The sequence below is a fragment of the Lates calcarifer genome, unplaced genomic scaffold (assembly GCF_001640805.2).
Source record: "Lates calcarifer isolate ASB-BC8 unplaced genomic scaffold, TLL_Latcal_v3 _unitig_2133_quiver_977, whole genome shotgun sequence".
Taxonomy (NCBI): Eukaryota; Metazoa; Chordata; class Actinopteri; family Centropomidae; genus Lates; species Lates calcarifer.
Window position 1 is genome coordinate 1 of NW_026116007.1, and position 9,605 is coordinate 9,605.

The 9,605-nt window shown below is 39.4% G+C and overlaps 1 long non-coding RNA gene across 1 annotated transcript; it reads right to left on the reverse strand.

Annotated features, from left to right (window-relative positions):
* Window positions 1-2,155: 2,155 nt before the first annotated feature.
* Window positions 2,156-7,825, reverse strand: LOC108892242 (uncharacterized). Its single transcript, XR_001962439.2, has 3 exons — window positions 6,925-7,825; window positions 2,608-2,642; window positions 2,156-2,292 (listed from the first exon to the last, which is right to left on the reverse strand). It is a non-coding gene; the product is annotated as an uncharacterized LOC108892242 (long non-coding RNA).
* Window positions 7,826-9,605: the final 1,780 nt, after the last annotated feature.

A 9,605-nucleotide genomic window follows, 5' to 3' on the forward strand; every position in this document is an offset into this window, starting at 1 on the left:
ACCAACTCAAGCAAGTCAAGCAACCCAAGAGCACCAAGCTACATTACAGGGAATTTTGTTGGAGAACTAAAATCTAATTGCATTCTCTCTGGTGTCCAATCAGGGGACAGGTTTACAAATGTGTTTTCCATTTCAAAAAGCTCATTGGAGTGTGATCACAGATGCTTTTAACAGCTAAGGGTCAAAGTTTCTGTAATGGCAGACATCCCCCTTTTTACCAGGCCAGCTATTCAGAGACAGTCTCTTCATCCCCTGATTTGATTAGATACATTAGATACAAAGACAACAGCTTTGATTACAAAAATGTATATACACAGTAAGAAATTTCAAAAGAACCCTAAACAAATACAATGTCACAGAGTTATTATTACAAGCTCAAAGCAAGGCCAGTTGAGTAAGAAGAGCAGGCATTGTTCAGAGGGCTGAACAATGTGAACATTTTTAGGCGCATAGATCACAGCTAAGAAGCTGAGATGATAACCTTAGAAGAGAGGGTGAGTGATTATCACAAACCCTACAGCAACCAAATATTCCAAAGACGTTTTATGTCTCTGCAGTGCTGGTTTGCCAACAAATCAATTGTCCTTCAACTTAACCCATAATGGGTTCTAACTTTAATATCAGTGTTCTCCATTAATCACCCAGACTGTGGCAACCCCCCACAGTCTAATTTATCTTGCCATAGTCTCATTATGAACCAGAAATATTTGAAGACTTCTCATAACAACATTAAACATTAAGCCATAGCTTCAGCAAGATATCTTTCAGATGACATGCCACAGCCTTTGTGGAGACCAGTCAGTCCAAACAGTATATTGGTGTGATGTCACACATAATTTTACAACAACAATGATAATCTGGTGACTCAGTCAAGGTTTAGTTCTGACTCTCAAACAATGAAAAATGGAAATCAAATTGATTGACACTGCCAACTGACAAAAGATAGGATTTCTGTTTATTTTCTGTAGTCAACTACTAATTATCTGGCAGCAAAGCCAAAGCTCAGTTATATTCAGGGTTTTTTCTACATCGTCTATTTACTTGATCCAATCAACAGATCACATGATTTTTAGTTTTGATACAGGAAGGTTTTTCACAACAACTCAACACTATTTACTAGCTACCTTTTGTATCTTCCCTTGTTTATTGTTGTAGAAATTGAATAGTCTAACTGTTGATCTGTTGAACTTGGAGGTCAGAGGACCACTGTCTGTCTGTCAGCTTTATACATTATTGTTTATATTACAACTCAAAACCACTTTCTCTCTTCTGTCACTTCTTCTCCATGTCGTTCTTTCTTATTTCTTTCCTCCTCCTCACATGCTGCCACCTGTTGCTCAACTCGTTCTTTGTCGCACGTCTTTCTCTCTAACAGCTTGCTTTGATGGAAAATCATTTCCATCACCAGTGTTAGCTTCGGACAAATAATAATAATAATAATAATAAATTTTATTTATAGTGCACTTTATATTTTAGCAAGAAAATCTCAAAGTGCTACAAAAGTAATCAAAATGAATTAAAAACAGTTAAAAGGAATAAAACATCAAAATTTACACAAGAAACAAAATATGCAAAATAATGCACGGTCTCTTTTGTCATACATTTAATACATATTTGAACATATACAGTAACACGTTTTCCATTTGAATTTGTATGTTGAACTTTGTATGAGAGCTCTATTGACAGGCTGACTTCTTGTCTTTTCCTTTGTCTCCATAAGTGTCACAGTATTTGTTTTTGAAAAGGAGCTTGACTAACAAGTCATGATATAATGTGTTATGTGGAAATTTGACACAGATTAAAACACAGAAAATCTACACCAACCAACCAAACAACCATCAAACCAAGGCGGTGGTATAACTGGCTGTATATTCAGACACAAAGACCAACAAATGAATTTTCTTTTTTAGTGATTTATTGAATTCACCTAAGGTTCATGTTTTTTTTAGTGTGGGAGGAAACCGGAGTGCCCGGAGAAAACCCACGCAAGCACCAGGAGAACATGTTAACTCCACACAGAAAGAAGAACTGAGACATCAAGAAGATGTCAGCATCTTCTTTCTGTGGGGCTGCAGTGCTAATCACAGAGCCACAATGCTGCCCATGAAGGGTATGTGCTGTATGTTTGTGTGTGCATGTGTGGGTTGCAGTTACAAACCTTGACCTTAACCTTAACCTTAACCTTCTCTCTGAGGCTCCAGAGCCTCCTTTGTCTCTTCATTTCTGGAACGAGCTTGTGACGGACGTCTTGTACCATCACACATCTGATCTCCTGTCCACCTTCCCAGGATACTGAGAGAAAGTCAGTGTCTTAATTATGAAGAAAAACCTCATTGCTGATGTAGAATCAGTCCTGTATTTATTGCATGTTCATCCAAATATTTCCTAGTTATTTCTCCGTGTGTTTTAAGTTGGAAGCAGGTACTTGCTGGATGCAAAATAATATTTGAAACATTAACTACTCATGTTGAAAATGAATACAGTTTCTAGAAAGAGGAAGGATTAGAAGATAAAATATAAAGAAATGAAATAAGTTAGTTGGTCTAGATACATGTAAAGCTAAACATTTGTCATCAGATTTGCTTTGGTCAAATTAGAAAATCTTACCTGGCCTCTTCTTCTGTGTCAGCTCTCCAAGTCACCTGAAGAAAGACACAACAGAGCATAAAGAAACAGATGGCTGGATAATAGATGAATGCAAATTCCCACTGAAGACAAGTGTTACTCAGTCCAGGCTCTGGTTAGGTGAGTGTTCTGTGGAGAAGCACTTAGTTCTAGAATGAATGCATCATAGCAGATGAATGGAAGGCTCATTATCATATAATAGAACCTTTCCCTTCTCTGTGAAACCACACACACACACACACACACACACACACACACACACACGTACAGTTGTACACCTATCTTTGTGGGGACCTGCCATTGACCTAATGCATGATGCTGTCAGACCCAACAAGTATAGTGAGAATAAATAATAAAGGTATATAATCAGAATAATTACTGTGTAGTGTGTAGTAATTTCTCATAGTTTAATTGAAAATCTACACAGTATACGCTCACTGATACAGCACCATGTAATGTATGTATTTAAAAAATGTTGGTTGAATCAGATATGGAGTTGGTAAAAATGCCATGACCCCTTACCTTCAGAACATTACACCACAAGAGATGTTAGCTAGCTAGTGGTAACGTTACCTAGAAATGTTAAGCTAAAATGTGCAGTGGGACATTTTAAGATCCCAGATTGTATTTTGTACAGTACACTATTACCACAACTTAGAGTATTAGTGAAATATGGATTCTGTAACACTTTATATTACACTTATTCACCATTAACTAATTGCTTATTCACATGCATATTGGCTCTTTATTAGTCATTATTAAACACTTATTATTCCCTGACTCTGCATGATCATATTCTACAGCTACTAGGCCATTAACTAAGACTTTCCCTCAATAACCTCTGTATTACTGCTTACTGACTTTAAGGAAGGAAGCTGTTGTACATGAATTCCTGCATAGATATGAATATTTTATTGGGCTGTTCAGGGGTCACTGCACGTCAGCCATGACAGCCACATAAATCAAGAGCCATATCAAGCAGGAAGATGTTCCTGAGGTGCAGCAGACTGTTAATGTGGAGGAACTGTGAGCCTTTCTGCTGGTGACACAAGCACACAACAGGAATGCAGATAATGGGCCTCATTTATCAAGATATGTATGTGTTTATTTCTGCATAAAATGAATGAACTGAACCATCCAACATCTCCAACTGGGAGCCATGACATCAGGCACTTTAAACCATGTAGAGCAGGTGAACTCTTATACAGCATTAAAGAAAAGTGTGCTGTGTCCACACAGTTCTGATTTTACTGTCACCCTCCTAAGACAGAATGACTCTGCTAGTCATAAAATCATAGCAGGACAACCGCATGAGCCATCACACTGTTAAACCATATTCTAAATATGTAAACCATTTATTCAGGGAGATGAAAGCAAACGTCAACAATATTATCCAGGATTGCACAGTAAATGCAGCTGATAATTAAGATTCCTCTCTCCACTGCAGTACAGCTCCATACCCAGCAAGAGATTACTGCAAACAGTGTCTGGTGGCCAAATGGTAAAGGCACATACCACATAACTACAATATTCATGCTTCCATTTCTGACTGGAGCACCTTCTCCTCCTGCCCTTATTACCCATCTCTCCAAAGTTGTCAACTATTAAAACTAATAAAAGACAAAATGCTCTAAAAGAATCTTTGGAAAATAAATTGGCTTCACATTAGGATGACATCAGGATGGGGATTCCTGCAGCCAACCAGCACCTGACTGCTAAGACTGGCTGTTCATAGGGAGTTCTACTCACTATGATTGGTCCACTGTTTACATGCTCAGTGATTGATGCAGCTTAATAGATTATTGATTCAAACTCCTGTGACACAGCTTATTGTCATTTCAATGCAAAAGTCCAGACAGTTTGGTGATTCTAAATCAGACACCAAGCTATTTCAGTTGAATATTAGTATTGTTGTCATTTGGGTGTTAATATTATTTGGCATTATGTCTGTGCATGCACACGTTAGAAGTAAAAGTTTCTTCTGACGCCATACTGTTTTTATTTTTTACACAGATTTAAAACCTTCATTTAGTAACTACAATAACTTTAATTAATCAGTATCCTCATTGAAATCAGGATCTCCTCTGCTCTCTCTTCTCGTGCTGACACCAAGAAATATTAATAATTAAACAAGAACAACGCATGTAAAACCAAACGACCAACAATCGAGCCACTTATAGAAATAATAAAGAGCCAAAAACCAGATATTTTTCAACAGTTGTGGTCATATCAACTAGCAGGGTTTTTCAATAATTATTAACCTCATTACCACATAAATATCGTCAATTGTCAGAGGAGTTTTGCCTTTAGCTTCCTCAGCAAGAGTTCTGTGGGCACTCACAGGTTTGATACATAATGATCATGTGTCTAATTACAGCACAGAGTTAATATTTCACTGTTAAAAGAATGAGAAACTATCATATACAACTGACTGAACAGAAAGAGCTACATGTCTTTAGAGTGAGACCATCGGTCCTACAGCTGTCCATCTACACCACTAAATGGAAAAGGGTTAATGCCAGGGGACCTGGTGGCTCACCACCCATAAGGGCTGACATTACTTGTGGAGAAGAGATACAAGTTAATGTGTTCACATCACAGGACTAATAATCCTGTGTTTCAGTAAAGGATAACTGGTATTTTTTTAACCTAGGCCTCATGTTTTTGGCTGTAAATGATTGACAGGGACAAAAATCTTTGGAATCTCTGCAGTAAAGTCAGCTGCTGCAATGTAATCAAATGGACACTGTCAAAGTACATCCACCAAAGTGCTTGTTTTTGCCGCTGACAGATTATGGATAGGATTCCTACAGAGACAGAGCTTTTTATTAAAGAGCTGGATCATTTTTGTTTAACCACAAACATCACTTTATATCACCACCAGACTCCATTGAGAAAAACAGGAATTTTAGAACACAGGAGCTGCTGGAACTCGATTGGTTAGTTTGTTTGTGTTATTTTGTGAGACTTTTGCTTATGTAAAGGATCTTAATACTTCTTCACACAACAACACAAACTGCTTCCTGTTTCACCTGCAAAGAGGAAGATGTTGGTTTTCAGGAATACAGCGTCAGCAGCATCACCCTGCTATAAACATGCTAAACACTATGATACAGTAGATAACCTGTGTCCAAATGGGCCGGGAGAGAACCTGGTCCATTTGCCCTCATGTAATTTGTAACACCTGTTAAGTAGTTTATGGTATGGTACTGCACACTGAGTCACTGAACTTCAATAAAAACACCAACAGAAAAAGGTCCACAGCAGCAAACACACAGTGTTAGTGGGAATGCAGAGCACAACCTCCACAACAGAGAGCTGTTAGCATTAGGATGACACTTTAATGACCTGAGGCCTGGGGTTGATTTAGTGGAGCTGAAAGAAGACTTTAGCTGATTAGAGTTCACAACAGAGAGAACTTTTGAATATGTATTTCCTGCAGAGCAAATCCTCATTCTCACTGCCAGAGACCAAGTGCACAAGTAAAAAGCAGAGGGGTCGTCTTTCTGTTACGAGATAAAATGTAGAAATTTCAAGATGCAATTAAAGGTTCAGTTCAACCAAACCACAAAAAGAGAAAATGACCTATTGGCTTTCAATTGCAGTGACTTACAATAAAGTTATCATGAAGTCACATGGACCAACAGGTGTCTTACTCATTGGACAGTTTTGATGACATCACCCTGCATCATCAGTGCTACGTGGACCTACCTTTTCACTTTCAGTGTGTTAATTTATGCTCTCTGGTGTCATAAAGAGCTCACCAATAAATAACTGAAAGATGTGTTCAGACACAGTACTGAGTGTAGGTCACCTGGTCTTGGACGTGCTAAGAATCCAATGAGATGAAAGCCCGTAGTTTATTTGAATGTGACTAGAAAGGTTATTGTGGAGGCACCTTTAGACACACCAGCATGGATTCTAAAGTGACTTGAATGTGTTGTTAATGCACACTGTTGTCCCACAACATAACACAACTTACTACTATGAACATATGACACACTAACAGCAAATGATTTACATTTGAACACATCCTAAGCTCACTGAAGAGCTCATTTTCAGGCAAAAAGAAGAAGCACTGAAAGACAGACTGGATAATGTCGAATGAACTGTATTTGATTATTGGTGTTTTAATGTGAGAAAGTATTGTAGATTTCAGAATTCAGGAACATATTACAGTTTTAAAGCGGGGCATCAGCAAAAAGAGAACAAAGACACAAGTCATGTTGTAGAGAGATGAAGTGAAGCAGAAGCACTGATATATTTTCCTTGTAAATGCTCGACGGTGGAACAACAAACCTTTCAACGCTCTGCTTCAAAATGCCGTCAGTAAACACACCAAGCCTTTGTGCATACTGGATGTCTCTAAATGGATCTTCACATCCAAACTTGAGGCTGCTGAAAACTGGGTCTCCTCAGGTGACATTTGTTTAACACTAGAACAGAATCACAATATCATTTCATTCAACTTAGGAGATGATTTCTCTGAAGTGTAATTATGGACAGTTTAGTGCAGATAACAGAGGATAGGGAAGAGCCGCTGCTGCTGCTCATATAAAGCTGAAGATAAACAAAGATAGAAAGATCTACAGCAGAAAGACAGAGCTTCTGCACCTGAGAATATCTGAGTTTCACAGCGTATTCCACAGCATACTTAGCATTCTGCAGACAGAAATGAATCAATGCTTCAATTAAAGCTCCAACAATGAAAGAATGAAATAAAAGAAAGCCACTGCAGCAGCTAACTGTGCAACACAAACCACACCATATCGCTTCACAAGAAAATGTGAGGATTGTAATAAATACTTGTTTACAGCTTTTTCTCATTCTTTATGAGTGATATGTTAACATATTTATTTGCTTCCTCCACTTTTTCCTCTTCCTTCTGTTACTCGTGACTTAGCGCCACCCTTCAGCGTTTATTCTTTTGGCTGCACTTTCACGCTCACAAGGAGATAAACCATTTTTGTGAGCCCATGGTTTTTCCTCTAGCACTGGCCTCAGGTCAAACTTATGGGTTTAGCATGGCCACTACACCTAGCCATCATCTATGTGAACATGCTACTGAACGTAACTAAAGACAGGCTTGGATTCTTTTTTTCAATGATTATTTACATCAGGTAACCAAATCCTAATGGGTTTTAGTCTGTGATAGGCAATAGATGGTCCTGCAGGTATATACAGTACAGCATTCTGGGGAGCTGAGGGAACAGGTGTGCAGGAAGCTGCTGCACCTCCTTATCTCTTTTCAGAGTTGATGATTTCACTAAGATTTAATGTGAATTAATTCATGTATAATCTCAACCCTTTCAAGCACAGTCAAGAAATAAACCTTATTTTTCAGGACAACCAGGGCTATCACAATATGTATGCTGAAATGATGTCACAGGAAGGGATTCATAGTTATATGACTATATAAACAAAAGAAAAAACTAAACGGGGCGTACCCTGCCTCTCGCCCAGTGTCAGCTGGGATAGGCTCCAGCCCCCCTGGGACCCTTAGCGGAGTGGAACGATGGGTGTGGCCCACTCACTGATCATCACAGGCTCCAAAACCCATTCTTGATCAGTGTCCAGGTCAGCTTCCATCTTGGGTCTGATAGCATGTGGCTTTGTTTTTCCAATATGGCCTACAGGTGAGTGGAACCACATGACAGCTTCTTGACTGTTCAGGCTAGCTGGATTTTTGTCATCCCCCTTCATAACATCAACTTGGAAGCCTTGAAATTTGGCCGTGCCATTCAACAGCCACGCCTGTCAGTCCTTTCATGTGCACTTGATGTCCTGCGTACGCCATAAAAACTGCAGGAATTTCCCATAGATTTTGCGTCACCCTAATGCTGCCTTTGACCCAGTATTTGTCTGCATTTTCACCAAATGTCCCCTCAACCTGGGTTTAGCCTAAGAGCTTTCTGAGCTCTCATTATTCACACAGTATTTACTGCAGCAAGCAATTCATCCTCTGCAGATTCACTAGCTCTCTCCACTACCAGGCTTAACTGTGTGAACATCTTTTTTTGTTTTAGAGCGTCTCCTTTCTTTTCAGTCTTTGAGTTTTTGTGTGTGCTCTTTTTATTCCTGCGTGCCTGCTCTACATGGCCTTTTATCCACAGTTATGACAGTCCATGCCTTAACACTAGCATTGCAGCGGTCACTGGATGTACAGCCAGTTAGAGTCTCAGTCTGACTAAATAATCTTTCTCAGTCTGTGTCACTATCCACAAAATTCCTTGCTCAGTCAAGACTTCCACAGTTTCCACTGTAACTCTACAGTATTTGAGTTACCAAATTGTAGTCAGGGTGAAATGTCTTGTCGGTGATACAGCTGTGTAATCTGCTCCAGGAAACCCAGCATTACCTCCTGTTTTCCAGTTCAGATGAGACAACAGGCTCCTGGGAACAGTCAGCCAGGGCAATGAATGAAGGGTTGGTGAAGAAATGATGTGATGAGTGAAGAGACAGCTGTAAGGATGGACTTTTTTTAACATGCTGTCAGGGGTTAGCAGATTAGCTCCGGACATTCTGACAGACTGACTTCTTCCTCTGTGTGTGTGTGTGTATGAGACACAGAGGGTGTGTCCTTAAAGGTGTAGCTCACTGTGAGTCATTTCTCACAGAGAGCTAAAAGCTCCATCCTTTTTCAGCTTCCAGGTTGTATGGCGCTGCCTTTCCCTCACAGACAGCTCCCTTCAGCAGGGCCAGCCCTTTAGACGTGAATGTCTGTGACTGTAGCATCAGACCAAAACACACAGCTAACTTCCCATTACACCTTTTAATTCACACTTTGACTCCATCTCTCCTTCTGCGCCTTACAGTCTAACTCCTGGAATCTAGCCCATAGTGGAAGACTGACTCTGGAAACACTGCAGAGCCTCTGAACTGTGCTGTATTATACTGAGAGGTGTTTCTAATATTTAGTCACCTCATTCATATAAAGGTGGTGGACAAAATATTAGAAACACTTTACCTTTTAGAATAAT